Source organism: Camelus bactrianus, chromosome 3 (genome assembly GCF_048773025.1).
Source record: "Camelus bactrianus isolate YW-2024 breed Bactrian camel chromosome 3, ASM4877302v1, whole genome shotgun sequence".
Lineage (NCBI taxonomy): Eukaryota > Metazoa > Chordata > Mammalia > Artiodactyla > Camelidae > Camelus > Camelus bactrianus.
This window is the reverse complement of record NC_133541.1, coordinates 63,047,889-63,066,717: the sequence shown is the minus strand read 5'-3', so window position 1 is coordinate 63,066,717 and position 18,829 is coordinate 63,047,889. Positions and strand designations below refer to the sequence as shown.

The 18,829-nt window shown below is 40.1% G+C and overlaps 1 long non-coding RNA gene across 3 annotated transcripts in view; it reads left to right on the top strand.

Moving 5' to 3' along the window:
• The window catches only part of LOC141577059 (uncharacterized), a 48,006-nt gene that overhangs the window by 24,133 nt on the left and 5,044 nt on the right, over positions 1–18,829 (top strand). For 2 of the 3 annotated variants that reach the window (XR_012505519.1, XR_012505521.1), the window contains exon 2: positions 4,430–4,484. This is a non-coding gene — a long non-coding RNA (uncharacterized LOC141577059). Of the gene's footprint in view, positions 1–4,429; positions 4,485–13,802; positions 18,827–18,829 lie in introns of those variants that run through there. The other variant, XR_012505520.1, reaches the window with a different exon arrangement.

Sequence of the window (18,829 nt, the reverse complement as noted above, 5' to 3'; positions counted from 1 at the left end):
AATTTTACCTTATCATTTGCTAAGAAATAGTTTCAATGCTCCTGGATCATCATTAGGATTGGGAAAGATGGGATTTGTGGGGACAAGTTAAGAGGGTATCGATATTGTTCAGAACGTTGGTAGTCAGAGTGTGAGCTAGGGCGAAGTCAGAGGCAAAAGAGAAGACGGAAAGAATTCAACATACAGATTAAATAATTTAAAGAGGGACCTTAGGTGGAAGCAAGTATTGGAGATGACTTAAGTTCTTTATCTTCGATGAACAGGGAGATGGCAATGCTATTCACCCAAGAAACACCCAAGAAAAAGGAAAAAGAAAAATGGGGACGGGACAGAAAATTTGGTTTTTGGAATACTGATTCTGAGGTGACCAAAGCACATCCAAGTGGAAATGTTGAGCTTTCCTCTGGAAAGAAATACAGGCTCACAAAGATCAGAGAAAGGGAGCATAAATTGTGGCGTGTCCGCAGAGTATGGAAGTCCCAGCAGAAGCCTGAATGAAGGCAAGAGAGATTGTCCAGGGTGAGCAGAAAAGAGGGCTAAGTATGGAGGCTTAAGGGCCACTTACATTTCAGCACCCATTTAAATAGAGACTAAGGGAGGAGGAGAAAATCCACTGAGGCAAGACCCTGAGTCCAGAGCAATGCTGTTAGGACAAGCAATCGAGCACTTGGAATGCTACAACAGTAAGGACCAGAGAGAGACTTCAGTACTTGCTAATACAAAAGTCCTTGGAGATCTTTCAGGGAAACATTTAGTAGAACGGGGGAAAGCTAGACTAGGGTGAATGAGAGGGAAGTAGAGATGCAGAAGCATCAAAGATCACTGTTCTTTCTAGATATTTCGCAAAACAGCTGGAGATGGAAAGAAATGTAGGATAAAGGAAACATTCTCTTAGCAAGAAGAAACATTTGAAAATACCTCTAAGAATGGAGGATGGTAGTAATGAAGGCCAAGGCACTGAAGACAAAAAAGCCTGCGGTTAAGAGGCAACCTCTTAAATAAGCCGTGAGGTGTATGAGAGGCCTCTCTTTCCATTGCTCAGAATCCTTTTGGAGCTTCCAGTACTTTGGCTCTGAAATGGAACCATTTCTAACAAAGGGTTCCACACAGACTGTCCCTTCTGCACTAACTATTCTGTGACCTTCAGAGCCAGTGGGACCACTAGCATTAAACTGAAAGAGAGGAAACACTCAATGCAGACAGAGCTGTAAACTCAACATATGCATTAAACTTTGACTTGTATATACCTGACGTATCAGAAAACACACATAATTTCGAAAGTTTGAAGTTAAATGAGTTTCATTAGCAGAAATAATCTTAGGAGAAATTAATGTTGAAAGGACTGTTTTAGAGGCCAAACAGCACAGTTTCTTTTTGGTTGTTGTTGTTATTGTTTTGCTTTGTTTTACTTTGTTTTCTTTAATTCCCTCAAATCCCAAAAAATATGTATCCAAGGTACAAACCGAGCGTATTTTATTTGTTTTGTCTTGGGAATTAATGGTGGAGAATACAAGCCTTTTCTCATGGGAAAAAATGTTTTTAGACTATCTGTGGTTACATGTTGCTTCATTCCTACTTTTGAACGGGTTCTCTAAGAACTTTGTATTGTAATTCATCATTTAAAGAAAATATTTTGTATTTCAATGCCACTAATTTTGTGCCACTTCAGCCAAGTCAATAAATAAACTAACTTTTCCTATTTTGTGTCTTCTGTGTGCTTAAAATAAGTTTCTGCTACTTCCCTGCTTTGCTAAAGTAGACACTTAATCAGATGGTTTTATTCTAGTTTTGAGTGCTTCCTAGAGCAAGAGGAGGCAGGGGATCTAGAGTCAGAGAATTCGGGTTTGAGTCCCAGCTCTATCTGATACTAAACATGAATAGGTTCCCTGTCTGTATCACAGGAACAAATAAACTTCCTTATTCGGGGATAGTGAGATTATCTGTGAAAAAAGCCCATAGGATTATAAATTAACTTGGACTTCTAAATTCTAAAATAAGTAGTGCAATAATACCCTTAATAGACATGAAATAACCTCATTTCTACAGATAATATAGATTTCATTAGGTAAACAACAAAAATCAACCAGCAGAGTTAAGTGGGTTTTAAGAAAACTTCCTTTGAAATTTACCCCAGGGATTGCTGATATCTGGGCAAATATAAGGAAAGTATGACTTGAACAAATAGGGTCTATCCTTCGGAGTAAAATACTGACACCAGTGGGAATTTCAAGTCCAAAGACAGAAAATGGACACACCTGATCCAAAATTAGGTGTCTTTGTGGCTTGGCATCTCATATTATTATATGAATATTTTACATAAACAAAAATTTAATTTGCAGATTGCCTTTATTTTTCTCATATAAATGTAATTCTTGACTCTATTACACTGGCTGCCCTAGAGCTCAGTTAAACTTTGATCTTTAAACCATATATATGCTTAATCTCACCTATATATTATCTACTTATTATCTGTTTTTCTTTCGCTGCCTAGAATTGTGTTGTTTTCTCAGAGGGCAAGGCACGATCTGTGCTGTAAGTTTGATATATTACAGCACCTTAATGAACACCTTTTGATCCATTTTATTTGCTCTGTTGGAAATGTTCACATTTATGACTCAGTTAAATAATGACTGATTATTATAATAATATAAAATTAAAACAGTACACAGGGCATCTCTCCAGGTTTTCAATGTTTAGGAACAATCTTTTCTTGAACTAAAATGAACTCATACTGACACATTGCCAATTTTGGGCTTTCTTGCACTTCTATGATGCACTTACTCTGTTTTTTTTTAACAGACCTTTACATATTCCACAAGCTTGCCCAAGTTTCCTGGGAAATTATCTGTCAGATTTTTATTGGAGCAATAATTAGTGTACTTCATCTTTTCCAATATACATTGCACACTGTAGTCATATTCATCTTCTTGAATTGGTCTGCTTATCTTTCCCAAAGTGGTCTCTTATACACTGTTTGCCCTTTTTTCAATTTACCATTAGTATTTTGCTCTTTGAGTTGCCCTGGTTACATGTTGTGTACTGTTTTTATATTACTAGATTTGTTAGGCTGTGGTATGAAGGATTTTTGATTGAAAGGTAGGCTCTTGACTTGTAATAGAACTGTAAGCCTGAAGGACATGGAAGACAGCAAGCCCCATGTTTACCAGCTTTGAAAGTTGCAGCACCCAACACAACTGGATTCCAAGAAAAATACCTTTTTCCGAATCATTTAGCTATTTACTGTTTTTGTTTTGTTTTATTGGGGCTGTGCCTTTGATGACAGATAAATCTAGCCCACAGTGATCTTTCCCTGCTTTCTTCCTAAGAGTCATTTTTATCTGTTTTACCCATTAACTGTTTTATTCTTGCCTCTCACATTATCTCCTTGAATGTAGCTTCTATTTTTTTTGGTATTACCCAGTTTTCAGCTGACTGCTCTCTATGTATAGTCAGCAAGACTTAATGCATTTAACTGTAAGTATTTAACTCTTTTCCTGCCCATTAGTACAAGCCTTAAGACTACTGCTACTTGAGCATGGTAAGATCACTACTACTTGTTAAGACAGGCTGAACTACAAGGTACGGTGCCTGAATTCCAATTCAGTGCGGCAGGCAGAAGACAGCCTTGTCTTAACCAGGATTACCAACGCTGGTGAGCCTAATACACAGACTGCCAGCATCTCGTTTCTCCCTGACTTTCTGGTCTGATACAGATCTGGTGGCTTCACTGTCTTCTAGTCATACGCTTGTACCAGTCCCTCCAAGGGGGAAGGCAGGGAAGAGCTGGCATGTCTTAAGGAGCCAGGCCTGGAAGTGTTCATCCTACAGGCAAAGCTAGTCATGTGGCCCAGGTTTAGCCGTCAGGGAAGCTGGGCCATGAGAGAAGCACGTGAATGTGTTGAAGCCTATGGTCTCTTTTTTTTTTTTTAACTAAAACTGGGGAAAACCTTAGGAATTTTCCCATTGTCCCTCCTCTAAGACTGAACAGCCTTAAGAAAGGTCACTGTTTGTCTCCGTGGCAAAGGTCATGGGAGGTAACAGACCCAGTGGTGCAGGGTTTCAATCACAGGTGACAACTGTGTGGACGGCATCTGGGGCTCTGCATTTTAGGGCTCCCACAGGCTTTGTGGACGTTGTACTAGGAGAGCATGGGCTGGGGTCGAATCCTAGACTTGGGGCTGCTTGTCGGCTTCTCAGCTGTTCCAGACCTACGATCAGTTAGCCAGTGAATCTTGGCTGCAGTTGTGATAACCTCTCACTCTTGAGGTCAAAGTGGGGCTTTGATGCAGGCCTGGGACCATGATTAGAATTGGTTATGATTCCCTTAATATGGCCAGGGTAGCATGCTTTTCTTCAGTGATCCGGACTGAGAAGTAAGACTGAATAGATTCAAACATCTAACCAAAAATATGCCTTTTTTTTTTTTCAGGCCTCTGCACTCATCTGAAGGAAAATTAGAGACTGAATCAACTACTGTGAAACAGGTATCCTAGGAATAGTCTAGAGTAGTAATTTATCTATGCCTAACTGCAGCCTTGTTGCAGCCTGTTCCCCAAAGTATGGTCACAAAATTAGACAGTCTATTAGCCTACCTGCAGTTTTGCTTCGTTGGGAAATTTAAATAACTTCAAGTTAACTGATTTCATTTTCAGTCTGATTTAAACCCAGCTTACACGGTCCAGCTTAGGGACAGGCAGCTGGCACGTGTGTCAGCAATCGCTCTCCAGGCAGCAATAATCATCGCAATACTACCGTTCACTCACAGCAGGGGTCTCTGAGGAGCTCCAGCAACCAGAATTCTGTTTGGTCGTTAGAAATACCACCCTTTAATGCGCTCGGTGCGTTGAGAAACAACTGAAACATAACTGTGATGATGGGCAACCGCTTTACGACACGGCTGTTGCGTTTTCTCTATTGTTCTAATGGCACAGCATTGGCTACCTCTCGTCAGCAGGCTTCTGTAGCTCGCAGTGATCAAATAAACAGCGGCAGACGGGGTTCTGAGTCTCCTCGGAGACCTGACTAATCCTACAACCTGTCGAACTGCTGTCTTTACATTTATGGCTTGGCCTTTTTCAGAGACAGAAAATGAACATGACAGGGAAGCTGATGGAAGGAAAACTAGCTGCCAGAGCTTAGAAGCTCTTCTTTTGTCTGTACTGTTCAGGAGCTGAATCTCATTCCAAACCATAATCATTTCTTTCCCACACCATGAGAACTCATGACTTTTGTTCACATTGGAAGTTACAACTCTGCACAGTGCCCAGGTTTGCTAACTCCTAAAGGGCTATTTCTGGTCCCTACCACCCTCCACAGATCATTTTTGGCTTTCTGATTATTTTCTCACAGTTCTGAAGGCTCAAGTGTGAGATCAGGGCGCTGACGCGGTCAGGATCCTGGTCAGGGCCCTCCCCCCGGCTTGCAGATGCTGCCTTCCTGCTGTGTCTCACAGGCAGAGAGACAGGCACCTAGCAAGCTCTCTACTGCCTACACTTCTAAGGCATATAATTCCTAGTTCTTCATTCTCCTAAGGGCCCTACCCTCATGACCTCTTCTAAACCTAGTTACCGCCACAAGGCCCATCTCCAAACACCATCACAGTGAGAGTTAGGGCCTCAACATATGAATCTGGAGCAGGACACAAATCAGCCTATGACACCTACACAATACACAAATAGGAATATTCCAGTAGTTTCCTGATGCATCTCCCTTTCTTCGCTAAAGCCTGTCACCTATTCTCAACAAAGACAGATTTTTGAAAAATATAGATCAGATAACAACACTCCCCTGTTCAGAATCCTCTGATGACTTCCAGTCGCACTTAGAAAAAAGCTACTCCATGGGCTACAAGTTTCCATGGGATTCAGAGCCCTCTTCCCCTTTCTAGTTCCTCACTGTTCACATCACTCCTGCCACACCACGTCCCTGGCCGTTCCTCAGACGGAGCGACACACTTCTCCTTCAGGGACTTTGCAGCTACTGTCTCCTTGGTCTGGAGCACACTTTTCCAGATCTTTGAATGGCTTGTTTCATGTCTTCATTCTCATCTTCTTAACTGCCGCCTCGAGGTACTCCTCTTTCTCTCATTCTCTCTAACTATGTATTCTGGTCAATGTAAGTATGGTGTCTTCAAAGCACTTTGTATATGACACTTTTTGTTTTTCTTTATACTCTCAGTGACTGGAACAGTGCCTGGTACTGAATGTAGGTACTGAATGAGCATTTATTACAAAAAAGATATTAAATATGCACCCATGCCCATGACTTCCACATATGTTGTCCTCCTCATCCACCCTTGTGCTTCCCAGCCGTGTAACCCAACTGCCTATTTGCTGTGCCTGCTTGACTATTTCAGAGACATCTCAAATTAAACATTTCCAAATTGAGTCCTCTAACCCACAAAACCCCTATCTTCCCTCATGTTCCCTTTCCTATAGTGGTTCAAGCAAAATCTGAAAGTTCTCTTTCATTTTTCCTCCTTCCTCACCTCCTTACATCCAGTCAATTACCAGTCTTATTATTCTATCTTCTACACACCATGATTCGATCCTTTTTGCTCCATTTTTTCCCCTGCCATCCTTGTCCAAAAATGTCACCATCTCCTACCTGGAGCACAGCATCTTCCAACAGATCAACCCACTTACGTTCTTGGCCCACCTTCCCATCTATTTTCTAAGCAGTAGCCAGAGTGATGCTGGGTGTTTACTTTAAAAGCAGTAGTGAATGGGTATTTGGTTCTATTGTGTGCTACTCTGTTGACACTGCAAGATGATCAACTAAACAGGAGTTTGGGCTCCCCTGGAGATCAGAAATGCTCATCTGCTCATGTAACTATTCTATATAAAATCCTTAAAAATTATCTCTCATTGCCCTTAGAATAAAGGACAATATCCTTACCCGGCCACTGGGCCCCATGTGGTCTGGCCCTGCTACCTCTCTGGTCTCAGCTTGGGTGACTCTTCTCCCACCTCTCTGGGTTCTGGTTCTAACAGCCTCAGAGCTCTTTGAAACTGCCACCTGCCTGCCCTTCAGAGTTTTCATACAGGATCTTCTGTGTCTAGTGAACAGCCACTGATGTCCTAAGTAACCACTACTTCCTTTAGGCCTTGACTAAAACGTCATTCTTCAAAGATACCTCCCGTGAAACACCTAGTCAAACTGAGTCCCTCAATACATTCCTTTCACAGCACTTTCAGTTTTATCACAGTTGGTAATTACAGATTTATCTGTAACTGCCCAACACCAAAATGTACAATATACCTAATAGCTAAGAAAAGAGAGGAGTGTTTCAACCAGAGCTTTCCTTGAAATTGTTTCATTTTCTGTTCAAGAACAAAAGTTTCCTGTAAATCGTATGAAAGAATCATGTTTTCAGGTAAGGAACTTACTTGCGTTTAGTCATTTGTCATCAATTGTTCATTTGCAAAGCACATCTTTTAAACCTGTTCCTTATTATGAACTGCTAATTATAAACAGAAGCATTGGGGTTTTATTATCAAAGTGAAATGCAGCTACACCAAAGTGTGAAGACACATGTGTCTTATCCAGTGATTCAGTTCTTTTTTGCCAAAACTATTTTGCCATATATAACACAGGGCTTTGACAAAGATTTTTAAAACCCCCAATACTATTGTTGTAACAACAATTATTATTTTTACTAACAACTACTAAAGGCCGCACCTCTAAATCCAGGTGTTTTTAATCAAAATGCAAAAGATAAAGCAGCCAACCCCATAGTCAGAGACAATTCTGGGACCAAGCATGAGGCCAGTCATCACAACTGGTTAAATCAAGTTGACAGTCAAAACCAAGAAGATATCTCAGTCTAGGAAGGCCGTCTGCCCAGGGCTCATGGACTAATGACTGTTGTATTTGAATGGTTGAAAAGCACAATAGAAAACATCTTGTGATGTGTAAAAACGGAATGAAATACAAATTTCCCATCACTATGCCCATTCATTTACATGTTGTCTGTGTCTTCTTTGACACTCCAATGCAGGGTCAAGTAGCAGCCATGGCATTTTCGGGTGTAATCCTCATTAATGTATTTTACACTGAGAGCTGTGTACTCACAGATGCAGAGTGAGAAGTTTCACAAACAGCGTGTCTACTGTTCCCTGCTCCATTCTATTTCATTTAAACAACATTCTCAGTGTTATTTCTGATTCTGACCCATTAATAATTGCTACTCATAGTTTCAGAAAGATTAATTTGCATTTGTTTTCTCAATCCTGGTTGCATAATAAATCACCTAGGAAGTTCTTAAAAAACTACTAGGCCCTGCTTCAGACCAGCCAAATCAACATCTCTGGGCACATGGGTGTTGTCTTAAAAAAAAAAAAAATGAACAAACAAACAAAACAGCCTCTCAGAACAATCTTATTGAGGAGCCCAAGCTGAGAACTCGTCACCTCGCTACTCAAAGCCTGGTTTCACAACAACAGCATCAACACTTGGGAGTTTGTTAGAAATGCAGAATCAACCCAGACCTACTCAGTCAGATTCTGCTCTTTTTACAAGATCCCCAGCTAATTTACATGCACATTAAATTGTCAGAAGCACCGATCTAAACCCAGAAAAAGTTTATTTAAGCACTACAGCATTAGGTTATATTCTCCCTGTTGTCAGCGAAAGGAGAATTCACGTATTTGCCTCTGACTAGCATTGGATTTGAATCTGAGGGGATAAAATGTGAAACAGCAAAGAATAAAATATGTCCAGAAGGAAAAGATATGTCATGGGTGGGAGTTTCTACCTGTAGGAGGCCATCTAGCTTCAAAAAAGGGGATTCTGAGAACTGGATTTCAAGAATGTAATAGGAGTGACTTTGATGCACCAAACCCAACCAGACATCTCAGCTGGGTCCATATGTGTTCTAACCCTGCCCACCCTCTCTTCTGCTGCTGCAATGGGACCTTTACACACCTTTCTGTCATTTCAACCTCTGCACCTGGGCCAGAACCAGACTGATTTCTAGGAATCAGAGTATCAGCTCTGCTACCATCTATTTGATCAGAAACATCCATGGTTTAGAAACCAAGCTCTCTGGTGCATTTCGCCCCAGTGAGATCAAAAGCAGAATTTTTTTCTCTGCTTGCTGAATCTGAGGCTTCCCAGGGACACAGTGAGTCACAGAGGAGCCATGGAGGGGTGAGGTCTCCAGAAACCTACACAAACTCCTTGGCAACTGGAACCTTGGACGGAAAGTTTTCCCTCTGTAATTTCCTCAAGCCTCTTCTACAGTTTAAACTATTTGTGTTCTCACAGCATTTCCAAATGCTGGTTTTACCCTCCACTGACCTGAGCAATTCTGTTTGGCGCTGTTGTTAACTTTTTAAGTGCTGGTAAGAAACAATCCTCAATTTAGATTTTTGCTTTGTTTTGTTTTGGGTGGAGAGCAAGGATTTGAGTAGAGGTACAGGATTTAGCAGCAGGCATTGATAGAAATTTAATCAAGTAACACTAGGTCTAGACATGAGTATTAGAAGCCGTCTCTTTTTTTCTACATAGCTCCTTTCCAAAACAAATAATACACAAACAATAAGAAAACAAACAAAAACCAGATCTAATTTAAAATAACCACATCTGAAGCTCTCTGGAGAGGTTTACACAACTTCTCCCGTGGTGAGAGCATGCAATTCCCAGGGTAGTGGTTCTCAAAGTGTGGTACCAGGAGAAGCCACTTCACCTGGGAACTTGATAGAAATGTACATTCTTGGGCCTCATCCCAGACCCACTAAATCAGAAGGTCAGGGGCCCGGGGCCAGCCTTCCAGGTGATTCTGAGGCATGCTAACATTTGAGGAGCTCTGTTCCAGGGAGTAACTCACACCAGCTATAATTTAAACTGGTCTCAAACACAGGTTGACCTTTTTGGAAAACAGCTAGTGACTAACCCTCACAACCCTTGGAAACAAGCTGATTTCATGAACGAGGATTCTTATTCTGAACATTGACAGATTAAGATCAACTTTTTATGGTCACCGAAGCACTTTTCCAGTAAGAGCTTAAAAAGTTGTATACACTTTACCAAGCCTTGTTAATCCACCTCGTGGGTTGGTCATCTTTTGTTGAAGACGATGTACTCCACTGGACATGAATCTGTCAGAAGGAAGAGAACAAGTTGCTCTCATTTTCAGTTGCCTTGTAACTCCAGTCCACCAGCTAGATAAATTACTCTCTATTTGGAAGGGATTAAAATACCTCCAAACAAGGAGGCATTCACCTGTCAAGATGCAGTTAACAGAAAGCAACCTCTGTCCCCACAGCTAGTGCTTTACAAGCTAAAAGATAAGCGAACCGGCATACAAATACAAAGACGCAGCCAATGTCCAAGATATGTTTGCCTGTCGAACCATAAAACATGGCCAAGCATGGATTTCTGAACTAAGTGAAGACTGAAAATTGCTGCCCCATCCCCTGGGACAACAGAATTTCCTAAAGGAGACCAAACCCAACATCAATGTAGGCTCTAGGTAGAAATAGCTTGAGATTACACTCCTGTGTTTGAAGGGCTGATCAGCAACAACAAAGGGATTTGAGGCAAATGATTTTCCATTTAGAAAGATTTTTTAAGAAACAAAGGTTAAATTTTAATACGTGGTTTAGTGGAAAAGTAGATAAATTCCAAGTGGCGAGAATTTCTTCCTTCTTCTCATCTTTATACAATGCATTCATCAGTCTCTCACTTGTTTATTCCTTCTTTCACCCTTTTCACACTTGGAGTTCTTGCCTAGGGGACTGAAAATCACCACTGGTGATGAGCATTCTGACTTATAATTATTGATCACCAAGGAAACACAAAAGGAGTGTTTACCAGGTCATCAGCGTTTAATTTCTATTAATCAAGCTAAGCGTACCTAGTACCCCCTTAACAACCTGACAAATCCAAGGAACATCACAGTCCTACTCTTTTCCTTTTGTAACATCTTCCTTTACGCCCAGTCCCCTCCCTTTGCCTCATCCTCTTGTCTCTGGACTATTACAGTAGTTGCATAATTTTCCTGCTTTCGGTATCTTTTACTAGTCCATTTTGTCTTGATAGTATGATGGGTGACCAGACAACCTTTAGAACAACTTGCGTAGGTTTGACTTATTCTACCTTTTCATAGTTACATGAACTTGGACAAGTTTATTCAACACAAGTTAACACCTATCTTTTCATCTGAAAACTGGGTATTTACAGATATTGTTTGGAAAATTCAGCGATATAATCAATATAAAATACTTATCATACTTAGTTCAGAACAAGCACTATCTAAATGCTAGTTTGTTTTTTATCCATTGCCCAGTCTTACTAAAGCATATTCTATGTCATTGCTCACTCAAAATCCAGAACAGCTTTCAGGATTTCAGGATGTTCGTAAGTGGCTGATGATTTTATTGAAAAACAGGTATTCCAGAAATCCCTTAGAGTAGTACCCTTACCTTAAGCAACCATGTCAACTAGTGCAGAAAGGGAAGCTAGTATTTGGATGCTAATATAGGGGAGAAAAATAGGTAAATCAAAAACACCTCATACTCCAACCAGGGCTGAGACCCGTGTGCTGAGAATCCTCCCCATTTCTTGCAGGTGCTGTTTCCTCTCTGCCCCCAGCCGACCATTGCTTAAACCTCTGAGTTTACCACTTTAAACCCCCTCAGTGCCCGCCACCCATTACAACCTTGTATGTGACTGGTTTTTTTTTTTTGTACTTTATCTAGTTCCAAAGAATTTGAGAAAGCTTACAAAAATGTGTATAGCAGGAGAAAAAAATATATAAATAAAATTTATGTATTAAAATAAAAAATGTATTCATGTATTACAAATACATAAATAAAATTTAAATTTACAATGTAGACAAATGAGCCCTCTTAAAATCTAGAATGTTCAAACCAGTCTTCCCTATGCATGTGTTTGAACTAGGCCCAATGAAATGCATCTGTCTGTCTGACTAACCTACTCACATATCTGTCTCTCTATTTCCACATCAATAGCTATATATAAATTAGGCAGGCAATGACCCATGGGGTGGGGCCTGGAGATTCAGTTTATGACGTCTGATAATGACCAGTCAATTGTGGATCTATTCAGGTACTCAAAGTTCTTTCCAAAGGTGAGTCCATTGCTCTACCAAAAATTGGAGAATTTCAGGGGAAAACTGACACTTTGCTTCCTAAATAAACTTTGCAGTTGTTCAAAATAAAACTAAGTGCCTTTGAATAAATGTTGAAATAGTGGGAAGGACTGCAGGTATTTTAAAAAAATCTGAAAGGTTCACAGAAATGTAGATGTGCGGGGAAGCTACATCTCAGTTTCACAGAAGTAAATTATATGATGAGGTTCAAAACAGATTAGCTGAGGCTTAGAGTAGAGCAAATCTACTTCTCGATATAAAAAGGAAGTGAACAATACCCTTGCCACACTAATGTAATAAAAGTATTATGAGACATAGAAAAACTGTTTTAAATATTCACCATGGGTGGGTTGACCAAATGTCCTATTTTGCCCTGGACAGTCCAGGTTTTTCTGTTGTCCTAGTGTAATTGTTAGTGGTGGCCCCCTTGATCTTGAAAGTGTCTTGCTTTAAATGATAAATTTTATATTCACTCTATAAATTTAACTGTATTATATTCATTGCTTATATTGTTATATATTTTATATGTTGACTTATTAAAATGCTTATTACCCTGATATATATAAGCAGAGCTCTAACTGAAACTACCTGCTTGGGTTAGAAACAGGCCAATCTACCTTTCTAAATGGGTGTTGCTTCTAGGAGGTGTCAGGGCTTCGCAATTTTGTTTCATATATAATGATAACAATTCTGTGTGGATGTGGAAATCCAAGAGTCTGGTAGAAATGATCATTTTGTTCTTTCCATTTGATAAAGCACCTCTAAAAGACCTCTGGGAAAGGCTAGGGCTTCTGCAGAGGGACAGGGCTCCTGGAAACGGGAGGCTAACAGCCGTCCCCTTGAGGGAGGGATGAAGGGGAGTGTATTAATCTCATACCAGTGCCCTTCACAAATCCTGGAGAGATCGATGTATTGAAAGGCCACAAGCCAACTGTGAAGATTAATTAAACTTTTAGGTTAGTTCTCTCAGTCCAAATCCCCACTTTTCCATAAAAGTCTTTCCAAGTCCTTGTAACTTTAAGATCTCTCCCACTCATGAGCTATTTAGAAAATCAGTAGAGATTTCTGGGAGGCTATAGGGAAAGGGCTTAGAGCCAGTAGAGTTAAATATTTTAGTGGAATATTGCTGACTTGCATATATGGGGGAACGATCCCTGGCTCTTAGACAGATGTCTCAGAGACGGCTCTAGTTTGTGCCAGCAAGTCCTTTCTGTGTTTCATAAAACCTAAGTCTCAAGCTATTTTAGAGAAATAACATCCTCATTTTAATCTCAAACTTCACATGCACTTCAATGAACAGAGTATCTAAGCGATTACATGAGATGACACGTGCGAACATTCTTTGTAAAGAGGTTATACAAATGGAAGACATTATGATGTTAAAATCTCACATGTCTGAGTCCTCCAGATTCCCTGGGGTGCTTGGCCCCAGGATAGCACAGTGTGCAGAGCTGAAATGCAACTACACCAGTGGACGTGATGTTTATCCTCCTGCTCAGAGTAAGTGGGTGGGAGGTGGGGCAGGTGTTGCTGCAAGGCTAGAGTGTTCACTTCTCTCTCCTTTGCAAACTTGTTTTGGCAGTCAGGTGAACTAGCCAAATTCTTCCTAAGACAGTAAGCAGAGGAGGGGTTGGGTCAGGAGTAAATCCTGTTCTATTGACCTGACGTTTTTCCCCTCTTTACACAGCAATTTCACTTCAACTTGGGTTGTACTTACCTTTTCTTGATTTCAACATTTATGCTTCTAAAATTGAACTTCTTGCTCCTAAAGCCCAGAGAGGTAAGTGAAAAGGAAAAAAAATCAAGAAAAAAAAAAGACAGAAAAATGAAGATGGAACAGAAGGAAAGCTGGAAGAGAGTAGAAAGGAAAAGATTGAGATGGAAATTACTATTGGGTAAAGATCTCAATTGTTCTGGGCTTCAGTTTCCTCTTCTTCAACACAGGGATAATCGAGTAAACAGCTTCTAGGAAACTTGGGAGGATTCTCTAAGATGAAGTATGCAAAGGCCATGAAACAGTGCCTGGTATATCACTAGTAATCAAAAATTGTTATAATATTATTATAATATTATAATAAGAGACTTGGAATATAAGGTATCTTTTTTTTTTTGTTTCTTTTCAGCTTTTTTGGGGGGGTGGTAATCAGGTTTTATTTGTTTTTGGTGGAAGTACTGGGAAATGAACCCAGGACCTTGTGCACGCTAGGCATACACTCTACCACTGAGCTATACCCTCCTCCCTGTTAAGATATTTTTAAAAGTCACATGTGCATCAATCCATCTTTGGTCAAAGATAACTCCAGATAACTTTTTTTGAGAAACAAACCATAATCCCTACTCTTGCTGTTATGTGTGGTAGGGATGATCTGACCCTTGCCTTCTGGTCAACTATCCTCCGTGCCCCAAACCCAAATATACAGTGAATATGTACAGATTTTCTTCCTCTGGATCCCCGTTGTGAACCTATGGTTTTTCTCATGTGTGGCCATAGGTCTTTTATCACCCTTGGTTTACTTTTCAATTAAAAAAAGCCATGATTCATCAAATAACTAGGGGCCTTTTGTAATGGAAATAATTAGAAAGTAGCCAGAGATGCCTCATGGCTTACGTCTGATCTCACTGCAGAGTCACACCCTGAGTCCCAAGGGTTGCTGGGGGAGTGGTGGAAACCAAGTCTCAACAGTTGCCACCTGGGTTCTGGATTCAGCTGGTTTGATTTTGGATGGGGTAAGAGGCCATAGAAAGAGATAAATCATAAAAGGCCTTAAGAAATCCTTTTCAATTATAGGTGTGGTGTTTTTAAAATAACCCTGTTTTCAGTGAGCTCAGTTCCACCCAAAGAGGAGACAGGTCTGCCAGTCAAAGAGAAATGACTTTGTTAAAGTTCTGCCTATAGAAACGAGGAAGAAGGAAGCTGATTTTCTTTCTTTACCCTCAGGTGCAGGGTTTATATGAAGCAGGCAATTATCTAGTTATAAGTTGAGCCAGCAAACTACAAGAAATATATCTAAGCCATACCAGGTCCTCCCTTACAATGAATCTCTGAGGGGTCCTCTCCAGTTTCTTGAATACCAGTTCCTACCCCAGTTGAGGGAAATTCTATGCCTTTAGTTATAATCTTAGTCACAATCTAGTATGTTCATATACCCAAAAAGCTAAAGACACACCATGTGCCAGGAGGAGGAGAAATGCCTATTTCCTTTTCCTGGATGGTCTCCTGGACCTCCCTGGGCACTGCATACATCCACTATTGCATTGGTCTTGCATCAGGGATCTACTATAATGCCAGAAGGCCATTATGGAAAAGAATAAATCATGGAAAATTAGAGCTGAAAGAGACATCCAAAGTTATCTAGTTCAGTAGTTCTTGTTGCTAGCTGTCCAGTAGAATCACCGGAGGAATTATACAAAACTACCAATACCAAGCAGATGATGACTGTTAAAGGAAATAACAAATATATTAATAAGCGCATTAAATAATCAATGCTTTTGATTATTTAATGCATTAATAAATAACACACATAAATAAAACACTTTCCTAGAAAGTTAGAAACAAAAGTAAATATTTTGAGCTATGATCTTGGTTTACTCCTTTTGGGGTTCTGAGCACCCAATTTACAATGGGGGTAGGGGTTTCTCTATACCACCACCAATTGTCTGGGGATACCAGGTGGCGTCCTACAATTCAACTAAATTCTGACACTTTACCCGGAGATAGTATCCGATTCCACCGGTTAAGAGTTCAGTTCAAAGCCCCTTCCCCTCAAATCTGCCCCCGCCCGGGACTCCACCTCAGACAGCATAGCAAGCCCAAGTTGTCACCTCTGCTTCTGACTAACGGGCTATAGACTAGAGTTCCTACGATCCTCTCCTTTGGGTAAAATTAATTTGCTCGAGTGGCTCAAAGGATTCAGAGAAACATTTTACTTACTGGGTCACAGGTTTATGATAAAAGGATAAAAGTCAGGAACAGCCAGATGGAGAGACGCACAGGGAAAAGTATGCAGAAAGGGCATGGAACTTCCACACTCTCTCCAGGAGCACCCATTCTCCCCTTCTCCTACGCTCACCAACGCAGAACGCAATTCGAACACTCGCCTTTTGGGCTTTTAAAGTAGGCTTCATTACACAGGCAAGATTGATTAAATCATCAGCAGATAGTGATTAGCTCAACCTGTAAACCCTTACCCCTCCCTGACTTCATCCTTAGTTGGGGGTGGGGGTGGGTCGGTCAAGTACGTCGTTAACATAACAAAAGACACATTTCACTCTTCTCACTAAAGGAGCTCTGTGCTGGAAATGGGATGAAGACCAAATATATATATTTCTTATTATAAATCACAATATCACACTCTACCTCACTTTGATGAATTGTATAATGCAATCAATCAAAGAGTAAGAATTGAGTACTGGCTCAAAGGTAAATCTGAAGATGTCATTAAAAAAATTATTGGCAGCTTTAAAAACACGTTCACAAATTCTTTGATATTTCTTCTTTTATGAGGTGGACCCTAATTTCCCTCCTCTTGAGGACAGTTTTAATGACTTGCTTCTAACCAACAAAATAAAGCAGAAGTTGTGATGTGAGACTTTGGAGATGTAGGTCATACAAAAGCACTGTGGTGCTCTCGCTCTTTCCGCCTCATGAGTGCACAACACTCACACCAGGGAGAAGAGTTGAAATCCATTAGGACACTCAGGCAGCCCTGCACAGCCCACATTGTGATGAACTGAGGCCGTCTGCCAACTGCAATCTGAGGGAGCCACCTTGAAAGTGGATCCCATAGGTCCAGTTAACCCATCAGATGACTTCTCATGAAATTGCAGCTCTCACTGACAGCTTGACTGTAACCTCTGGAGATTCCTTGAGCCAGAAGCTCCTTGCTAAGCTGCTCCCAGATTCCTGACCCTCAGAAATTGTGTGAGATAATAGATGTGCATTGTTTTAAGATGCTAAGCTTTTGTGTAATTTGTTATGTGGCAACAGGTAACTATTATGGTAATACGTGATCCCTGGCCTCCACAAGTTTGCAATGCAGTTGGAGAAGTAGGTTGCAGCACAAAAAACGTTACAAACCAGTAAAGGCTCTAAATATTCTATCATAAGAAGAGGACTGCTATACAGTAGAACCAGAGGATGATATCCACATCATAGTTTTTCTGAATTGAGTGCCTTAAAAGCTACACAATTCAGAGCTTGTGTAGCAGCACAGAACAGTGGATTAGATAGATAGATAGATAGATAGATAGATAGATAGATAGATAGATAGATAGACAGACAGACAGATTTAGGGAGCTATAGATAGACGGATATTTAAGTAGATAGATGAGCCACGTCTTTGGCACACCTACCTTCCTCGTGGTTGTGACTTGTTTGAGGAGGCCAATGATACAACTAGTACATTAACCTGGATCTTTACGTAGCTCATTGTGATTATACATAACATGCTACTAAAGCTTACAGTCAGATTAATAAAAAATTTTAGTTAAGGTGGTTGATTGATCATTGTGCAAGCTTACTCTCCCAGGCATTCATGCTAACATTGTTCTTGCCATTGTTTATTACCATGTATTGTATTTTCCTTGAACTGTCCTAGGAGGGAACCTTAAATCCCGATTTGTATGAAATGACCCCTGCCAAAGCTGATTGCATTAGAAGTTGACAACCTGATTCAGACTGGAGCAACCTGAGATTCATGAGCAGGCATTAAGAACTGGGACTTGGTTGAGGTACTTTCTTAAATGGAGGACAGGTTGGCATATATTGTCAGCCACATTTTCTTCCACTTCTACTCAGGCAGCACAGAAATCTAGTCTGCAGAGGGAGAGACAGAGAGTTCCATAGCACGACCTGGAATTTTATAATAAATTGTCAATTTCCCCTTATCACTGAAGCTGGTTACAGGTGGACATTTCTGCAACCAAAGAAAAAAAATCTATCACACAATTCATGTTACAGTTTAGATTTATTAACATTAAAAATGATTTGAACTTTCTCTATTGCATATTATAACAAGGTCCCAATGGTAGAGCATCTATTCTTTTTCACTTTAAATGATTTTTTTTCCTAAATTGAATAACTTCCCAGAAAAATGGCACAAGAGAAAGAATTTATAAACAACATCTGTCTAGCTCATGTTATTGGTTATTTGTGTAAAAATTTGTCTTATTACTCACGCAAGATTTTTTTTTTTTTTACCCTTTGGAAAAGAATATGATTTCCTGTAAGTAAAAGAGCCAGGGAAAATTTTTCATTCTGATCTAAGTTGTTTCTTCACTTTTAATTATAATACCTGCTATTGCCCCATTCAGCCAAGAAAAGTCTGACTTGGTGTAAAGCTTTAGAATAATGTTGATTAAAAAAATTATCAATAGCAACAATAAACCAATTTAAATCAAAAGGACTGTTAAATTCCCGTAAGTTATTGAAGAGATACAGATAAAGAAGTTAGTAAGATAAACCCAAACAAAGTTTGAAAAGCAATAACATGCCATATGAAGAAAATGTATCAGTATGATTATAATTACGTGAAATAGGAACATTTAAATTTGACTGTACATAGTAAATTTGATGGATACAAGCAAAGCCCAGGAAGCTGAGCAGTGCCTCCCACCGTTTATTTTTCCAGCAGTGTTTGTTTTGGGTGATTCTGAATTCCAGAAGAGCAGTGAGGTCTTTTCATCATGAGTTTTTTTTTTTTTTTTCTTTCTTTT